Raw genomic sequence first — 19,911 nt, forward strand, 5'->3', positions numbered from 1 at the left:
TATTAAATAAGGAAGAGTTATTCCCTTCTGGAGGAGAGGGGCTCAGTTTCCTTAATTCCTTATTCATTGAGGAAACTGAGCTCCTTTCCTCCAGAAGGGAATAACTAAATTTCTGTAAGCATGCATAAATATGAATAGTCAGTTCAATTCAACAAATCTTTATTGAGGACCTACATGTTTGTGGTATTCATGCCTATTAAAAGTGCCTTATTGATTCATAAGAATGAAAGCAATGAAAAATTATACAAGGCAGGCTGGGCATGGTGGCTCACACCTGTAATCCCAGCACTTTGGGAGACTGAGGCAGGCGGATCACTTGAGGTCAGGAGTTCAAGACCAGTCTGGCACATATGATGAAATCTCGTCTCCACCAAAAATACAAAAATTAGCCGGGCCTGGTGGCATGCACTTGTGGTCCCAGCTACTTGGGAGGCTGAGGTATGAGAGTCACTTGAACCCAGCAGGTGGAGGTTGCAGTGAGCTGAAATTGTGCCACTGCACTCCAGCCTAAGCAATAGAGTGAGACTCTGTCTCAAAAAAAAAAAAAAAAAAAAAGAAATCATTCAAGGCAGAATAAGGTAAATGCCACAGGAAGAAAAGCAAGGTGTTTTGGTACTTCCAAGAGCTGAGAGATAGCTTGAGGTCTTTATCAGGAATATAGTATATAATCTGGTTTTAAAATCAGAAAATGTTGACTTCTGAATCTGTAGAACTGAAGATAATACTGTGACATGATACTGCAATTCTACCTCATGCTTCAAAAGTTGCCCTGTGTACCAAAAAACTGTCAAGACTGCTCATCATGGACACTAAAACTATAAAAGTGTTTTGAAAGGAATATTGCAATAAATAAGGGTAATCTTGGATTTCTTTTAACTTGTGTTTGTTTTAAATTACAGAATTGTACTCACTATTGCAAAAGTCCTGAAAAATTACTTGAGAATGCCTATTAGTGATGGTTATGGAATATGCAGTCTTTCCCGGATATCTTTTTAGTTACTTTTTTAACTACCAAAATATATTCTAATATGTCACTACTTCTCCAATTTCAGGGATACCCATTCACTTGAAGGCCTCAGCATCTACCATCTGAATTAGCTCAAAGTCTCCTTTCTGATTTTCTTTCCTCTAATCTCTTACCTCATGCAATTCATTACGCATATTACGAAATCAGTCATTCTGAAACACTATTGTGAAATGTTTTCAATGTCGAGTGTTATCAATTTTGCTATGAATAATTTTATAGTATCCATTTATTTTTTTCCTTTTCAAAGTTTATCAAAGTACTACATGTAAATAATTTAAGAATAAAAAAATCACAAAGCTTACAGCTGTCTCTTAAATCATCTCTTCACATTCTTACTGCTTCCCAGAGGACATCTCTTTCAACTATTTTGGTTAGCTGTTTTCTCCTGGTATTATTTGAATTAATATGTTTATACCACTACTTCTAGATTTCTCGGTATTGGACATTGCCTATTGATTTCTACTCTAAAGAAGTGGATGTTGCCTATTGCTTTTCTACTCTAAAGGATGAAGATTTTGCTTAGCTCTACAGTCTGCCTCTTCCTGCAATAAATGTTGTAGAGACTGGGGATATACCTGTGAACAGAACAAAGTCCCCAGTACTTATGAACTTACATTGTGGTTTGAGAAGGTAAAATAACTAAATAACATAAATAACTAAATAACTGAATTATATAATTCCAGAAAGTGAACCATAATATGAAAAAAAGGAAAGAAAAAAAGACAATGGGAAAGGACACAAGTCTCTTTCCTCCCTCTACCCAATATAGTTGTAATAAAACGTTTGATGTTTTCACTGATATGACTAGATAACTACTTGACACTGAAGCATATATTGTACTATAATTACCTTTCATTTATTGTACAACTATTTCTTTTCTCTGAGACTGTAATTTTATTTGCATTTGATTTGTTTTCCATGTACTGAGAACTAATTCATTCCTATCATTCTGCCAAAACTATAAAACTTCTCTCGATGTGGTCAAACACAACAGTTAATTCTGTTTTTTTTTTCCTCCTTCTCCTTTTCTTCCTCTCTCATCATTCCTCCCAGATACCTCTGTCCTCCTGCTCCAGCCTTTTCCAGTAACTTTCCAGGCCTGCAGCATAGCTGTCATGTGCAAGCCCCCCTTCATTATCTTCCTAGGATTTCCCTCTGCCTCTCCCCTGGGTGCATCACCTTTACCAGCTCCCACATCTTCCTCTTTCTTGATTTAGCCCTCCAGTGGCCTCTTGAAAAGGGGTGCACATGAGGTAAATTTATACAAACTTGAGTGACTGAAAATGTTTTTATTCTACTCTTATCCTTGATAGGTAGCCTGGGTATAGGATTCTAAGTTGGAAATAATTTTTTCTCAGAAATCAGAGACATTGCTTCATTGCCTTCTGGATTTCAGTATTGCTATTTGGAATTCTGATGTCATTCTTGTTCCCAGTCCTTGGAATGTGACCTAGTTTTTTTTCACTGGAAGTCTTAGGGTTCTAAAATTTCAAAATAATTTAGCTTGCACAAGGCCTTTTTTTAATGGAGAGGCAGAAATGTGTGGTGATTACAAAAACAGATTCTAGAGCCAGAGTTCTAGGTTCATCACTTAAATAGCTCTATAATTTTGGATGGATTGCTCAATATCTCTGTGCTTCTGTTGGCTGTTAAAGGAACCGACATCATAGGGTTTGGGGAAGGATAGCAGCAATATTTAAAAATGTCTAGAATAGTGCCTGGCACATAGCAAGCCCCCTGTCAACACTAGCTATTAATATTACTTATTATTATTTATTATGTTGAGAATTTAGCAGACTTTCAATTTGGAAACTCAGATTTTCACAGCTCAGAAACCTACATGTGTTATTTCTTTAATAATTTTCTCCCCTTCATTTTTTTAATACTTTTTTTCTGGAATCATTATTAATTGAATTTCCTCAATGTTATGTTTCAATCTATCATATTTAAAATATCAATATCAGGCCAGGTGCGGTGGCTCACACCTGTAATCCCAGCAGTTTGGGAGGCTGACATGGGCGGATCACCTGAGGTCAGGTGTTTGAGACCAGCCTGGTCAACATAGCAAAACCACGGTCTCTACTAAAAATATAAAAATTAGCCAGGCATGGTGGTGGTAATCCCAGCTACTTGGGAAGCTGAGGCAGAAGAGTCACTTGAACCCGGGAGGTGGAAATTGCACTGAGCCGGATCACACCACTGCACTCCAGCCTGGGAGACAGAGTAAGACTCTGTCTCAATAAATAAATAAATAGAATCAATATCAATATTTTTATTTTTTATGCGTGTATTTATAATACGTGTATATATATGCATATATACACACACTTATATATATATTTATGTATTTATACACAAGTATAGATACAAACATTTTAAACTGGATGCGTGTTTTTCTCTTTTCTTTCTGAGGATATTTATTATAGGTTTGTAAGTTTTGAAGTTTTCCTCTGTGTTTTTCCCTCTATTTTATTTTATTTTAATTTTTTGAGATGGAGTCTCACTCTGTCACCCAGGCTAGAATGCATTGGCGTGACCTCGGCTCACTGCAACCTCTGCCTCCCGGGTTCAAGCAGATCTTCTGCCTCACCCTCCCGAGTAGCTGGGATTACAGGTGCCTGCCAGCACGCCCAGCTAATTTTTGTATTTTTAGTAGAGATGGAGGTGTGGCGGGGTAGGTGGGAGGTGAGATGGGGAGAGGGGTTTCATCACGTTGGCCAGGCTGGCCTGGAACTCCTGACCTCAAGTGATCCACTCACCTTGGCCTCCAAAAGTGCTGGGATTACAGGCGTGAGCCACTGTGCCCGGACTTTCCCCCTATCTATTATGTTAGAGGCTTTTCTCTAGTGATTCTTACCTGGTGATTCTTGGCAGTTTATTCATATATAAAAAGGAGGCTTTTAAGCTATGGGACTTCTCAACTGGTGAGACTTGCTTTAGGAAATTTGAGTTGGGTTAAGGATTCCCTGAAGAGGCAGCTGGGCTTCCCTAAATATCAATTTCTGTGTATCTTTGATTTTGAGCTTGTCAGTTATTTCCAGTTTACTTCTTGCCTAGGGGTATTAAGTTTTGCTACCAGTGTTTTGTGAGCAGAATTAGGATAGAGGGTAACTGTTTTTCATGCAGACTCTCACCCAATCCCCTTGTGTTCAACATGGTGTCCCCTAGTCCCAGCTCTCCACTCTGTCTAGGGCGAATCCAGGTTTTGTGGGCCTAAAGCTTATAGTCTTTGGGGGGCCCTCTTCCAGACCAAAAAAAAAAAAAAAACTATGAATGCAAAATTAAATACAGGAACTTGGAAGGGACCAGTGCAAGTGGAGGGCCTATGCTTCATTCGCTTCATGGTAAAACTGACTCTTCATCCTGATTCCTACCAGGGTCCCAGAGGAGTGGTATCTGACTTTGTTGGCTGAAGAGGAGATCTGGGAGTTCTATACTGCTGCTTACAGTCTTTTAATCAATTCTCTTCTTTTTAGTGCTATCCCATACCCTGGTTCTTCACGAGGAACCAGTGTCTTCAAGTCCCAAAGCTTTATGGCCCTTAAAGTTTAATAGGTGTGCTTCTGTTGGGGCATCTGACACTGCAGGCAGTTAGGCTTCAGTGATCTCTGCTGAGCTGTCTTTTATCACTCATTCATTATTTCCCATCATCTAAAATGTGTGGCTATCTCTTAGCTGCTGTTATTCCCCACCCTGTTCTCTTTGTTCTCACAGTGGTTTTATTCCTTTGCTGCCATTTAAGTGGGGGTTTTAGGAGAGCACAGAACTAAACAAACAGGTTCAGTTTGCCATGTTTAATCAGAAGTCTCATTCTATCTTTGAATATTTTTATGTTTGTCATTAAATCCAATATTTTATTGCCACTTAGATGAATTTATTATACAACTCAGCATTTGTTGTACTACATATTTAAGAAATATATACTGTACTTCAATATTCTCATAAACTGTTGTTTTTTGTTCTTTTGTTTTTAATATCAATAGCTTAAGGGGTACATGTGGTTTTAATTACATGGATGAATTGTATAGTGGTGAAGTCTGGGCTCTTAGTGTAGTCATCACCTGAGTAGTGTACATTGTACCCAGTAGGTAATTTTTCATCCCAGATTCCTTTCCCACCCTCCTTTCTTCTGAGTCTCCAATGTCCATTGTGGCACTCTGTATGCCTTTGTGTACCCATAGGTTAGCTCCCACTTACAAGTGCAAACATTCTGTTTTTCGTTTTACATTCCTAAGTTACTTCACTTAGGATAATCGCCTCCAGTTCTTCCAAGTTGCTGCAAAAGACTTTATTTCACTCTTTTTTATGGTTGAGTAGTATTCTATTGGGTGTGTGTGTGTGTGTGTGTGTGTGTGTGTCAACGGGCACTTAGGTTGATTTTTTAATCTTTGCAATTGTGAATTGTGTTGCAAGAAACATATGAGTTGCAAGCGTCTTTTTGATATAATGACTTCTTTTCCTTTAAGTAGACACCCAATAGTGAGATTGCTGGATTGAATGGTAGATCTGCTTTTAGTTCTTTGATAAATCTCTCTACTCTTTTCCACAGTGGTTGTACTAATTTACATCCCCACCAATAGTAGAAAAGCATTGCCTTTTCACTGCACCCACATTGATATCTATTGTTTTTTGTCTTCTTAGTAATGGCCATTCTGACTGGGGTAAAGTAGTATCTCATTGTGGCTTTAATTTGCATTTTCCTGATGACTAGTGTTGTTGAGCATTTGTTCATGTTTCTTGGCCATTTCTATATCTTCTTTCGAGAAATGTCTACACATGTCATTTATCCACTTTTTAAAGGATTTTTTTCTTGCTAATTTGTTTCAGTTCCTTATAGATTCTAGAATTAGTTCTTTGTCAGATATATATAGTTTCTCAATATTTTCTCCCATTCTGTAGGTTGTCTATATACTCTGTTGATAATATGGTGTTTCTTTTTAGGCAATAAACCAACACTTACTAGATCAACAATCTAGTGTGTTCTCATATTAATCATATTTTAGAAAGAAGAATATTCAAGAAAATGTCTATATTTTTTAGAAACAAAATTAAAAAATAATGCATGTTAGTAAAGGAGCTTGTAAAAAAATTCCCTATGTTTTGTGGAAAAAAATTTTGCCTAGTTTATTCTTCTAGATAATGTTTGATAATGTTTGTTAAATATATAAATGTGCCAAGAAATAGTCCTATTTCATCCACTATGCTTCTTGGAACCGCAGATTTGCAAGAAAACTTCAATAAGTACAGTGTAAAAAAGAGATATATAGTCAAGTAAGTTTTCTAAACTCTGAGTTCAATGAAATCAAACAGTTTTTTTTACATCAAGACTTCTTAGAGCCTTAACTACAATATTCATAGTGAGTCTTTAAAGAGGGAATAATTATTAGTATTTTCCAAACTTATTGTACTACCAGTCCTATTTAGGCAGCACACTATTAACTCCTTACAAAACAAATTACATCAAGATAGAGTTTGAAAATTTTTTTAATCAACAGCATGTTTTCTAATTCTGTTGAAAGACCTAATTTTCATCCTATGAAAGACCTAATTTTAATCCTGAAGGGTAATTGTAGTTCTTCCATTATCAATTCCATTCTAGATCCTGATCTCTTATGCTTACTCTCACTTGAAACCCTTAGGAATATCAGTTTGACCATCTTCCTTGAGGATGTAAATAATACAGGAGGAAATGAAAAGCTCGTGTCAGAGAAATTTTAATATTAGAGTTATTGGGGAGAAGCAGGGATGAATAAAGGATAACAGTGGGATGGTGAGGCAAAAGCTAGGTCACCCCAAATAGTCCTGAGCTGAAGAGCTTGCTTATGCCTTAGGATCAGGGTTAATTTTAAGGCAGAATCAGATAGATAAAGAGGTAACACCAAAGATAGTCATTAAGTCTCTCTCCTCCCTCTGTTCTCTCTCTAATCTTTAGTGTTTGCCAAACTTTCTCTCTGCACATATTAAACATTCAGATTTTGTGGCCAAGGCCTCAGACTGATGGAAGCAGAGTATGCGGAAAAGATGATTCTTAGGACTGGCAGGGTTAGAAAATACTGCCCACTAAGACACCACTGTGTGTGTGACTTGCCTTGCTATTTCTGATCCTGGCCCTCACATCCATAATTATTCTGCTGGAGAATTTGAACTCAACTTCTGTCATACGTGTTTGCTTAGCTTTGGATTCTGGTCACACAGTTTCTGAGCCCATTATCTCATCTTGGTTCTGGTTTTTCTCTCTCTACTTAATATTTCAGATTGGCATTAAACCGAGTGAATTCCCTTTCTGATTAATCTTGCCAGAGCAGCTCAGAAAAAAATGATCTCAATACCTTCTCCTAATATTTGAGGGAATTGGATGTTAAATAGATTCACAGTAACTGAAGAATAGTTGTGGAAGGGAATTTTTAAAAATAGTTAACACAGAATTCAAAAAGTACAAAAAAAGCAATAACTAAGAAGTATAATTCTTCTGTCCTGTTTCTGCCAGCTACAAAGTTCTCCTGCATGAAGGCCACTGGCATTATATGAATTGTTCTGGAGATACTCTAATGAGTTTACAAACATTTGTGTAATATTTGTGTGTATATTTCTTTTACACAAACGTATCATGCCATCTACTCTGCTCTGCATGTTGTTGTTGTTTTACATAACTTATCTTAGAGATTGTTATAGATTGAATTGTATCCCCCCAAAAAGTATCTTGGAGTCCTAACCTCTAATACCTCAGAAAGTGACCTTATTGGAAATAAGTTTGTTGCAAATGTAATCAGTTAAGATGAGGTCCTACTGGAGTAGGATGGGCCTTCAGTCCAATGTGACTAGTGTCCTTATAAGAAGAGACAGAGACATAGAGGAGGAATGCCATGTAACAACAGAGGTGGAGATTGGAGTCATGCAACTGCAGGCCAAGGAACCCCAAGGCTTGCTGGCAAATTACCAGAAGCTAGGAAGAGGCAAGGAAGGATTCTCACCTACAGGTTTCAGAGGGAGCATGGCACTACCAACACCGTGATTTGGGACTTCTGTTACAGTAGGTAGTTAGTCAGGCATGAGAAGGGCAGGAGAGGGCCCCCCACCACCATGAATGTCAGACAACCATCAGGTGATGATCAGGCAGTTGTTAACTGTCTCTCTAAAATAATAATTGGTTACAGCCAGTGCCAGGGAAAGGCAGTCTCCTTATGCATAGAAAAAACCTGAAACTGGTGATCAGCAGCTTCCTGGTATGTATCAGGAGTTGGGCAAGTAGGCTCAAGCATGCACATTAAGAGGCAAAATGGCGAAGTTTAACTGGTATATGACCTTCCAGGGACATGCCACCAGTAAGGGAAGAATGCCTCAAATGAGCATGTTCACCTCCCGACTGCTAGCAGACCACTGTGCATGAGGACAGCCTATCCCAAAGGAGGAATCAGGGAAGAAGGGACACAAAACTCCAGAAGCATGCCAATTTATAAAACCCCAAGTCAAAAGGTCAAAACACACACTTGTCTTTCAAGTCACCCACTTGGCCCTCTTCCAAGTGTACTCTCTCTTTTGTTCCTGATCTAAAGCTCTTTAATAAACTTTCACTCCTGCTCTAAAATGTGTCTTGGTCTCTCCTTCTGCCTTATGCCCCTCAGTCGAATTCTTTCTTCTGAGGGGGCAAAAATTGAGGTTGCAGCAGACCCATATGGATTCGCCACCAGTATCACTTCTAGCCTTCAGAACTGTAATACAATAAACTTCTATTATCTTAACCCACACAGTTTGTGGGATTTTGTTTCAGCAGCCTTAGGAAGTGAATACAGAGATCTTTCCATATTAATAGAGAAGTGTTTCATTCTATTTGACAGCAGCACAGTACTCTATTGTATGGTTGGGCCATAACTTATCTACTGGATAAATAAGTTATGGACATTTATGTGATTTTTAAACTTTTGTCATTAAAAACAATGCAGAAAGTGAGCAAATTTGTACATGTGTCAATTCACATGAGTGAGACTATCTTGAGCTAAATACCTAGGGGTAGTGAATAATCAAATTGAAATAAGATGCTTTGCATGTGAACAAGTGAAGAATTATTGTGACTTGAGTAACCATACGTTTCCACAGAGGGTATAGTAAAATTGTGTGCCAGCCAATAATTATGCTAAATAGGATGACTTTGTCTTGTCTCCTCTCCCATCCCTCCCCAAAATTGTTTGCCGGCTATGTAACCTTTTAGATAAGCCTCTGTTCTCTCCGGATCTCTGCTGCAGTTGAATTTCTAATGTTCTATTACCTAACATCTTAGGGTGGTTATAAGGATCAAATTTTTAAAAAGTTTGTGAAAGCAATTTCCCTACATAAAGACAGGGATTTGCCATTGTCTTTGGTGTAAAGCAATGTTTGATAACTTTATTATGCCTTTCATCGACATCCTATCCACAAACACTTGTTCTGGGTTATAGACCTGCTTCTCATATTTATGTTTACTGTGTTTCACAACATAGTAATTTATTAGTCTTCTCCTTTATATTTGCCCACAACAGTATAGTATCTTTCCTACAAATGATACAACCTAATAAATATTTATTCAGTGTTGTTTTAGACTAAATGTTTCATCAGTGAAATTTTTTTATTTCCTAAAATGGGCCTGAGCATTTACTTTAGAGTACAGTTTCCATGAACCACTTTTTCCCTCTTTCTTCTCTTTTCAGATTAGAATAACTGTTGGGAATACATTTTTAACCAATGGATTGAAAAAAATCAGTACAAGATCTATTTAATTGTCACAGCAAGTCCATGATGAGGGCTGCACAAAAGAAGGAGGTAATTTGTTTTCTTGGATCATGAAGACTTTTCTTTTCTAGGCAGGGTTTAGGATTGGGACCCTGGTCACATGATTATTATTCTTAGTATCCTCAGCCCTCTAGCCTGCCAAGAATTGTCAGAGTTAAGAATATGCTGTTGTTTATATGATAAAATTGGTGAAGTGCTAGGAAGAGTTCTAAGTCTTCATACATCTCTCCTAGATCATTCCTAGGTACTTAAAATTCCTACCTTCAGAGTCAGTGCTTTTGTGAATTCTCTCCCACAAATGTAAATAGCCTGAAGGGATTTCATAATCAACCATTTTCAGTCATCAGCAACTCTGTGTGAATTGGCCCATTAGATGCTTTTCCCGCTGACAATGGATGGCCAGGAAGAAAATGTGAATTCAACAGAGAAGTTTCACAGAAATGAGCTGTGCTCAGCCTTTGCCATAAGAGGGCAAAGTAAGTCCAGTGACATGCATTTCACTCAGTCTTCTTCTCTTTCTACTGACTGAGCCCGGAGCCTTTGAGGGAGGAAGTCCCGGGATTGGAGGGGTATAGAGATTGAGCTAAAAGGACCTTCTTCATTGGCCTGCAGGCTCAACTCTTAGGCAAAATCGTGAAGAAGTAGCTGTTACATTTTTCTAAACTTTCAGTTTGACAAGCATAAGGATTATTTTGGCAAAGCTCAAAATGATACCTGGCAGTCAAAATGGTTCATCACACCTCTTTAAAACATAATGTTGGGAGTGGCTGTTTTCTGAACCAAGTTACTTACTGAAAGTATTCTGTACTTTCCAGCCATTTTCCCTTTTTCTCATTTCTGTGGCCATTGTGGGGCTGCTGATCTCCATGTACTCTGGTAGGGGCTACTTTTTTTTAAAAGGAGTCTGTCTTTATTTTTTTTATTGAGATAAAATATACATGCACGATTTACTATTTTTACTTTTCTTTCTTTTTTTTTTTCTTTTTTTAGACAGAGTTTCGCTCTTGTCGCCCTGGCTGGAGTGTGCAGTGGCGGGATCTTGGCCCACTGCAACCTCCGCCTCCCAGGTTCAAGTGATTCTCCTACCTCAGCTTCCCAAGTAGCTGGGATTGCAGGCACACACCACCACATGCAACTAATTTTTGTGTTTTTGGTAGAGATGGGGTTTCACCACGTTGGCCAAGATGGTCTCAATCTCTTGAAGTCGTGATCCGCCCACCTCGGCCTCCCAAAGTGCTGGGATTACAGGCGTGAGCCACCGCACCCGGCTTATCTTTACCATTTTTAAGTGTATAGTTCAGTGGTAATAAATACGTTTATATTCTTTTTCCCCCTTCTCCCTTCTTCTTCTCTACCCCCTCCCCTTTCCAGTCTCTGGTAGCTGCCGGTCTACTTCCTATCTTCAGGAAATCCACTTTTTAAGCTTCCGCCTGTGAGTGAGAATGTGCTATATTTGTCTTTCTGTGCTTGGCTTATTTCACTTAACATAATGGCCTCCAGTTCTATTCATGTTGCTACAAATGACAAAATTTCATTCTTTCTTATGGCTGAATAATATTCCATGGTGTATATATACCACATTTTCTTTATCCATTCATCGTTGATGGGCACTTAAGTTGATTCCATATTTTGGCCATTGTGAATAGTGCTGCAATAAACATGAGGATGCAGATCTCCTTTGATATATTGATTTCCTTTCTTTTGGATATATACGCAGTAGTGACATTGCTGGATCATATGGTAATTCTATTTTTATTTTTTTGAGGAACCTCCATACTGTTCTCTATAAGTGGCTGTCCTAATTTGCATTCCAATCAGCAGTGGATTAGGGTTCCCCTTTCTCCACATCCTCAGCAGCATCTATTATTACCTGTCTTTTTGATATAAGCTATTTTAATTGCAGGAAAAGGATATTTAACTTTGCTGAATATTTTAAGGCCAACAGGAATCACTGTTTTCCATTGTACCCTACTGGTAGCTTGAGATTTGCTTGAAAGATTGACTGCCTGCCTTGTTCTCTCTCTCTCCCCACCAACCCCTCACCCCTCCACTGCCACACACACACATGCCTTTCTGATTCTCACATGACTAGAAAAACTGTTAGAAAGAGCTGATATCCCATCTAGGTAAACCTGCCTGGACTCTTGGCTACATTTTTCAAGAATTAGCTTTCATTTCACAAGCAATAAAAAATTATAAATTGAAAGCACCTCATGGAAGAAGCATTCACTTTTCTTGAGAACAGCCAACAAAGTGTAGGTGTTTTCATAAATTAGATTCACTCAAAGATGTTTCAATCCAAATATTACTCTCTGTTATTGATTTATTGAACTTGTCATATTATCTCGTTGTGAAATTTTTCCTTTACGAAAAAATTTTCTCTAAATAAAGAAGCCTCCTTTTTCAATAACAGTATTATTTTTATTAAGTTACTGACTCCTTCTTCTCTGCCTAAAAAACATGTTCAAGCCTCTCTCTACCACATATATATCTTTCCTTGGACACTGTTTTCTACTCAAGTGAATGCTTTATGTCTTTGCTTCCTTTCCTCATAGACTCCACATCCTAACCTATCATTTTCTCATCAATCAACTGTAATAATACCATTATATGTAATAGGCAATATTTGTTGAGTGAATAATGTGTACCAGGCACTGTGCAGCTTACATTTTTTCCAGGAATAAAATAAAGTAGGTATCATTAGTAGCTTTGTTTATACAGATGAAAACGCTGAGGCTTAAACAGTGTGAGTAGTTTGCTCAGCAAATCAGTGAGTAGGTGGCAACCACAGAAACTCCGGTTTTGTCCTATAGGTGACATCTAAGTCATTGCCATTATCCACAATGTATCTACCAACTTACTGTAACCCAATCACTGAATCTTGAAATACAAGGATCTATCTCTACTCTTCATCATATTCAATCTCCCAGCTTCAGTCACAATTGGGCATCTGGGACCTTCTTCCAGCTTTTATTTCCACAATATTATACTCTTTTGGTGTCTCTACATTTCTAACTATTCTTTCTGGCTTTGTTGAGTTAGCCTCTTAAATTGTCTCTTAAATGTTGGTATGATCTAAATTTCTTTTGCCCTTTGAATGTCTTCTCTGAGTGATTTCAGTGACTCCTATGGCCTCTACAATGATCTCAACTCTAATTCCAGGATCCCTTTCTCCTGAGCTCCAGATTTATCTCTACTTTTATAGGTACCACAACCTAGAAATATCCAAATCAACCTCATTATCTTTCATTCGAAGTCTGTTTCTCTGCATTTCCTCCCTCATTCTACAATATATTTTATATAAACATACAAGCTAATAGATGGAGTAAGAGACATTTTTTACGTCCCTTTTCCTTTCATTCCCACATTTAATCAGTCATCATGTCTTACGTTTTCTTTTTTTTTTTTTTTTGAGACAGAGTTTCGCTTTTGTTGCCCAGGCTGGAGTGCAGTAGTGTGATCTTGGCTCACTGCAACCTCTGCCTCCCAGGTTCAAGCAATTCTCCTGCCTCAGCTTCAGAAGTAGCTGGGACTACAGGCATGTGCCACCACATCTGGCTAGTTTTGTATTTTTAGTAGAAACGGGGTTTTGTCATGTTGGCCAGGCTGGTCTCGAACTCCTGACCTCAGGTGATACACCCACCTTGGCCTCCCAAAGTGCTGGGATTAAGTTGTGAGCCACCGTGCCCACCTGTGTTTTCTAATTTATAAATTTATCCATGCATCTTCATTATCACTTCTGCTGCTTTAGCTCAGACTCTCATCTTACCTCTTCCCTTCTGGGATCTAGTATTATGTACTGCACTTTATTGTACTCCCTATAACACCTAACACAATTTTGTATACAGAAACAGATCATCAGACATTTGTTAATTCAATAGATGAATATCTATATAACAGTTATGTTTTGTGAAGATCCTCTATCTTCTAATACTTACATGGTGTTTGCTATTTATGAGACATTATTCTAAATGCTTTAGCTATATTACCTAATTTAATCGTCACAATCTTCCAAAGTAGATGAAGTTATTATTCAGATTTTATAAATGGGGAGACAGTCATACAGAAGTGACCTTACTTGCCCAAATTTATGCTGCTAATAAATGGTAGTGCCAGCAGTGCTAGAATTAGACTGCAGGCAGTTTAACTTTAAATCCATGCTCTTAACCACTGCACTTCCTTGTGTTTCCTTTTGATCTACTTCTATGTATTACACTCAAGTTCTAATTAGTTTTTCCATCATAGCTATAAAAATATAGTAGATAACTAAATTCACAAACTTATAGATGTGAATCTGGAACTAAGTTCATTTCTCTGCCTCATCCAACCCCTCATCTAATTCTAGAGCACTTCAGAATCAAAATTAACTTAGAGTTTGAGGAGAAACTGAAGAGTTAATTAGGGTCTACTGATCCAGTGGTATGTGAGATGCAACCAGCATGGCTCCTATAGCTTGAAGCCAAATAGGCTTCTGGAGTAGGATCGGGACCACTTGGAGAATATTAGCCCTGTCATTTTGGACCATGAGCAGTATTGAGTTGAAAAGATAAGGCTGTAAGGCAGGACAAAACATAATTTGGAGCTGCCATATAGGACAAGGCGAGTAGATGGTCAAAGAGACATCCACATGGAGGAATTAAAGTCAGCAAACATAAAGGGGTCAAGCATGCAGAGACACTGAGAGTCAATGTGGGTCATGAGAGCAGACAAGCAGAGAATGTGTGCCAAAGACAAATGTGCCCTCCAAATCATGATAAACACATGTCAGATGTCTTACACTCTGTGGTAGAGTGGAGGTTTTTAAAATGGGTGTCAGAAAACCTGCATTATAACTTAGTTCTACCATCAATCAGAAGTGTGATCTTGGACAAGCTATTTAAACTATCTGGAGCTCACTTTTCTCATCTTTAAAATTAGGGGTTTCAATGTGGTGACCTCTGATAGAGAGTTACAAAGCCTATTATTCTTCACACAATGGTCCTAAAGATTTTTAATGATAGACTTATTAGTGGAGAAACCTTTGCAAGTACCTCCATTTGGTAAGGCGCTGCATGGCAAATTTATAAATTATTCACAAATGTATAAATTAGTAGATGTACCACTTTACTAATATATTACATCATGAAACACAGAAATATAAAAAGAATGAAATAAAGATGAAGCAAATACTATAGTTTAAGTTTTTGTCAATTGTGATGGTATCATATTATCATTAACTAGCATCTCAAGGCACAAACTCAAGGGAGGTTAAGGTTTATCATTATAAATGTAAATGCCTATTTCAAATAGTCCTTGACAATTTTTATTTTCTTGCCCATTTCTTGTCATATCTGATTAGATAGTCATTATTTTTGTATTGTAATTTGGCTGACAAGGAGCTCTTACTTGGATTCAGAGAAGTGTCAGCGATGTCATTTTCTTGTTCACTCACTCTTACATTATCAGCATAATCTTCAATATAAAGTTTCTTTGCTCAAATCTTTTTGAAACATGTATACATTATGTGACTTTAGTTAACCACATAACATAGTACACAAATACACTTAACCTGACTTCTTGGGTTTCCTCAATAGTAGACCCTGAATCAAGGTCTTGGGTGCAGGTAATTTTCCTTTTCTTTTTCTTTTCTTTTATTTTCTTTTCTTATTAAAATTTTATTTTAGGATTGGGGATACATTTGAAGGTTTGTTATGTAGGTAAACTCAGGTCATGGGTGTTTGTTGTACAGATTATTTCATCATCCAGGTGAATGTTTATTACAGCACTAGTGACAATAACAAAGACATGCCCATCATTGGTAGATTGGATAAAGAAAGTGTGGTACATATGGTCATTTTATTAGGAAGTGAAATAAAGTGTATGTTAATGAGCATGTTGCTTTTGTGGGCCTAATCCTAACAGCAACCGTCTGAGAAGCTGTGTGGAGCATCCCTCAAGTCATCCTTTCTTGGATGATGGGGAGGCTGGGGCATTTATCCACTTACCTTCCTTCCCCATTGGTTGATGGGTGTCCCTGGTGGCATGAACCCCTCTCACTTCAGGGTTGCATTTGTTTTTGACAGAGCAAACCCCATGGTGTTGGAGAATCAGGAGAAGAAGAGAGAGGCTGGTCTAGAGGTGCAGAGCTTTCAGCAAACTGCTTACCACACCTAAGGTGAATTCAGGTGGGCCCTGCAGGCATGGGGTGTGGTGTTGACAGGGTCTGCTACACTTGGCAAGGGTTAAGGTTAGAATTAGAGTCAGGATTAGTAAACTCTGATAGGTTGAAGTAAACAAAGAAAAAAGAGCATCAGCATCAACCTCTCCCACTCTTTCCTCAGGATATATTGAGAACCACATTTTGGCAAAGTGTGTATAAACTATTAATAAAGTATCATTTATTTCATAGTTTTTGATAAAATATGTAAATTGAAACTCTAATATTTTCTTTCCACACCTGGAAGGTCATTTTGAATATCTCTTGGGAGCCTGCATCTCTTCCTTATGATCAGTTTCCTAGCACAGCGACTCAAGGGCCTGATGCGTCAGGCTGCTGAGATATCTATCTGTTCCGACAAAGGCTGCCTCAGTGCCATGAAAACACATCACGTGCTGCAAGTCCTGGCAACATTTATGTCTCCAATGCAAAATTGTGGATTTCTGCCAAGAATTTACCTGCCTATTCTCCAAGGACAAGTATCAGAATATCCTGAAAGTCTCTGGAGGGTGCTAAAACATGAAGCAGCTCACTTACAGGAAGTACTTCAGTGAGCTGCTATTAAGAAAATAAAAGAGAGGGAGAAAGAAAGGCCATGGCATGTGTCTGCAAGTTGATCTATAGAGCAAGATCAATTATTGCATCATAGATGTTTGTAATTGTGGTGAAGCCAAAATTTTCTCTAAACACATTTTTGGCATCATCCACAATCCTATATTTTAATTTAGGTAAATGAATTTCAGTAATTTGATATTGAAAGGACATTGATTAGGTAACTCCTATATGCTAAGCCACTGTAAAAAGTGGTATGGCTTATTTCAAAATAAGTAAAACTTGGTCTCTTACTTACAATCTAGCAGGAGAAATGCATGCTGCATATAAGTAACTGTAAAACAAGGTGGTCAGAACTAAGATCTGTAAGAAAAATACCATAGACTGTGAAAATTCTAAGAAATTATTTCTGCAACAAGTAATTTATTATTTCATATGGTACTAGATAAACTTAACCCAAATTCCATGGCCTAGCAATTTCCTTAAACCTAGTCTATTTGGGAGTCTACCAAGCTGACATTTAGTAATAAGCAGATTTGGGTTTAGAAAAGACAAAGAGATCTGAGATAGGCCTTTACCTCAGTATCAACTATACTGGGCCCTAAAAAGGTCTTTGAGAGACAAAACCAAGTACTTCTTTAATGTCCTGTGGCCTAGTTTTAAGCCATAAATTTTTTTTTTTTTTTTGAGATGGAGTCTTGCACTGTCACCCAGGCTGGAGTGCAGTGGCATGATCTCAGCTCACTGCAACCTCCACCTCCTGAGTTCAAGCAATTCTCCTGTCTCAGCCTCCCCGGAAGCTGGGACTATAGGTGCGCACCACCATGCCCGGCTAATTTTTATATTTTTAGTAGAGACAAGATTTCTCCGTGTTGGCTGGGCTGGTCTCGAACTCCTGACCTCAGGTGATCCACCTTCCTTGGCCTACCAAAGTTCTGGGATTACAGGCATGAGCCACTGTGCCTGGCCTTAAGCCATAAACTTTTTAAAATACAAAAGCAAACACTGAAACAAAAATTATGCAATATTTGTATTGACAATGTATCGCAGTTTTCTTGAGCATGCAAATATTTTCTCAATAAAGACTTAATCATAAAATAGAACCTATGTGTTGCATCTTTTGCTTCTTTGTTTCTTTGTTTCTTTTCTTTCTTTTTTTTTTTTTTTCACAGAGTCTTGCTCTGTTGTTGCCCAGGCTGGAGTGCAATGGGGCAATCTTGGCTCACTGCAAACTCTGCCTCCCAGGTTCAAGCGATTCTCATGCCTCAGCCTCCTGAGTAGCTGAGATTACAGGTGTGCACAACCACGCCCAGCTGAGTTTTGTATTTTTAGTGGAGATGGGGTTTTGCCATGTTGGCCAGTCTGGTCTTGAACTCCTGACCTCAGGTGATTCACCTGCCTCGGCCTCCCAAAGTGCTGGGATTACAGGCATGAACCACCGCCCCCAGCCTGCATCTTTTGTTTCTTAACCAAAAATCAATTTATAATGAGATTACACAAATGGAAGAATTTACAACAGAAATTATTATAGAAAATCAAGCTCAGCAAAGCTATTGAGAATTATACTCAATAATTAGCTTCATGTTCAAATAACATGGCGTTCTGTACTTTTAATATTAGGTGCAACCCATAATCTAATAAGTACACCTTTACATTTTGTCCAAAGACAAAAATATTTTATAGTGAATTATGATAAAATCTATTTGTCACATTGACCTACCACTTCATACATTTAGAACATATATTACACAACTCTTAAAAATATATTTCTGTTGCAACCTCCAACTTAGTATTTATATATTTTTCTTTGTGTGAGCTTTGCTAAGCTTCCTTTTAATTTCAGAACTTCCCATAACAGCAAACTGCTGAATTATGAAGCTAAATTCCATTGCCTGATATCCCAATTTTGAATCTACATCACAAAAAGTATATTATTATTTTTTCTCTTTTCTTTTGCAGACAGTGTGTGTTGCAGCCCTAAAACTACATATTTTCCTGCTACTTCAAAATCTCCATAAAAGGGCTGTGAGTTTCCAATTTAGTCAACCAGGTGCACCAATGTGATAAGGTTGGTCCCTGCTGGAGGTTCTCCTTCCTACTTCCTTTCCTGACTGTGACCTAGTGACATTCAAACACACCAATGAAATTCCCTCACTCCTTTTCTTGTGTGTCCCACCCTGAACCTCAATAAATGTACTTGCTCACAGGTTCTCTCTCTCTCTCTGCTTCCCATCTGCTTGGGTGATCCTGATCCCTTCGTGCTCATTCCCATGTGATTCCCCTTTCAGCATGCAGTGATCCTGTCTCTCTGGGACCTGTGAGCATCATAAACTGTTTTTTCCTGAGCCTCTCCTGTTTCTTCTCGTGGCCACACCTGACTTACCATCTCATGAAAGAAAGCAAAACAGTGATTATACTTTTTTTTTTTTCCTTTAGGAAGGAGAGTAACAGAAGGATCAGTTTCCATTGAAAGTGCTATGATACAATTTCCAAACTTTAAGTTCAAAAACTATTCTAAAATCCTTGTATTTGTCCATCCTCACATTGCTATAGAAAGCTAAATCATTAGAAACCACTCCCATGATCCAATCACCTCCCACCAGGCCCCACCTCCAATTTTCAGGATCACAATTCAATATGAGATTTGGATGGGGATGCAGAGCCAAACCATATCATTCCACTCCTGGCCCTGCCCAAATCTCATGCCCTTCTCACATACCAAAACACATTTATTTCTTCTCAACAGTCCCCCAAGTCAACTCATTCTGGCATTAACTTAAAAGTCCAAGTTCAAAGTCTCATCTGAGACAAGGCAAGTCCCTTCCACCTATAAGCCATAAAATAAAATTTAAAAAAATGTTAGTTACTTCCAAGATACAATGGGCATACAGGCATTGGGTAAATGTTGCCATTCCAAAAAGGAGAAAATGGTCAAAACAAAGAGGTTATATGCTCCATGCAAGTCCCAAACCCAGCAGGGCAGTCATTAAATCTTAAAGCTCCAAATTAATCTCCTTTTACTCTATGTCTCACATCCAGGCCACACTGACACAAGGGGTGGACTCCCAAGCTCTTGGACATCTCTGGCCCTGTGGCTCTGCAGGGTATAGTCCCCACAGCTGCTTTTACAGGGTGGCATTGAGTGCCTGTGGTTTTTCCAGGTGCACATTCCAAGCTGTCCATGGATTTACCATCTGGGGTCTGGAGGATGGTGGCCCTCTTCTTACAGCTCCACTGGGCAATACCCCAGTGGGGACTCTGTGTGGGAGCTCCAAACCCACACTTCCCCTTCACACTGTCCTAGTAGAAGTTCTCCACAAGGGCTCCACCCCTGCAGCAAACTTCTGCCTAGACATCCAGGCATTTCCATACA

The 19,911-nt window shown here is 38.4% G+C and overlaps 1 long non-coding RNA gene across 2 annotated transcripts in view; it reads left to right on the forward strand.

The window, feature by feature from the left end:
• Window positions 1-19,481, forward strand: part of LOC117980623 (uncharacterized) — a 56,107-nt gene extending 36,626 nt beyond the window's left edge. For both annotated transcript variants that reach the window (XR_008625669.1, XR_004672039.2), the window contains 4 exons: window positions 9,709-9,820; window positions 11,162-11,222; window positions 15,853-15,944; window positions 18,498-19,481. This is a non-coding gene — a long non-coding RNA (uncharacterized LOC117980623). The remainder of the gene's footprint in view (window positions 1-9,708; window positions 9,821-11,161; window positions 11,223-15,852; window positions 15,945-18,497) is intronic.
• Window positions 19,482-19,911: the final 430 nt, after the last annotated feature.

The sequence above is a fragment of the Pan paniscus genome, chromosome 5 (assembly GCF_029289425.2).
Source record: "Pan paniscus chromosome 5, NHGRI_mPanPan1-v2.0_pri, whole genome shotgun sequence".
Classification (NCBI taxonomy): Eukaryota; Metazoa; Chordata; class Mammalia; order Primates; family Hominidae; genus Pan; species Pan paniscus.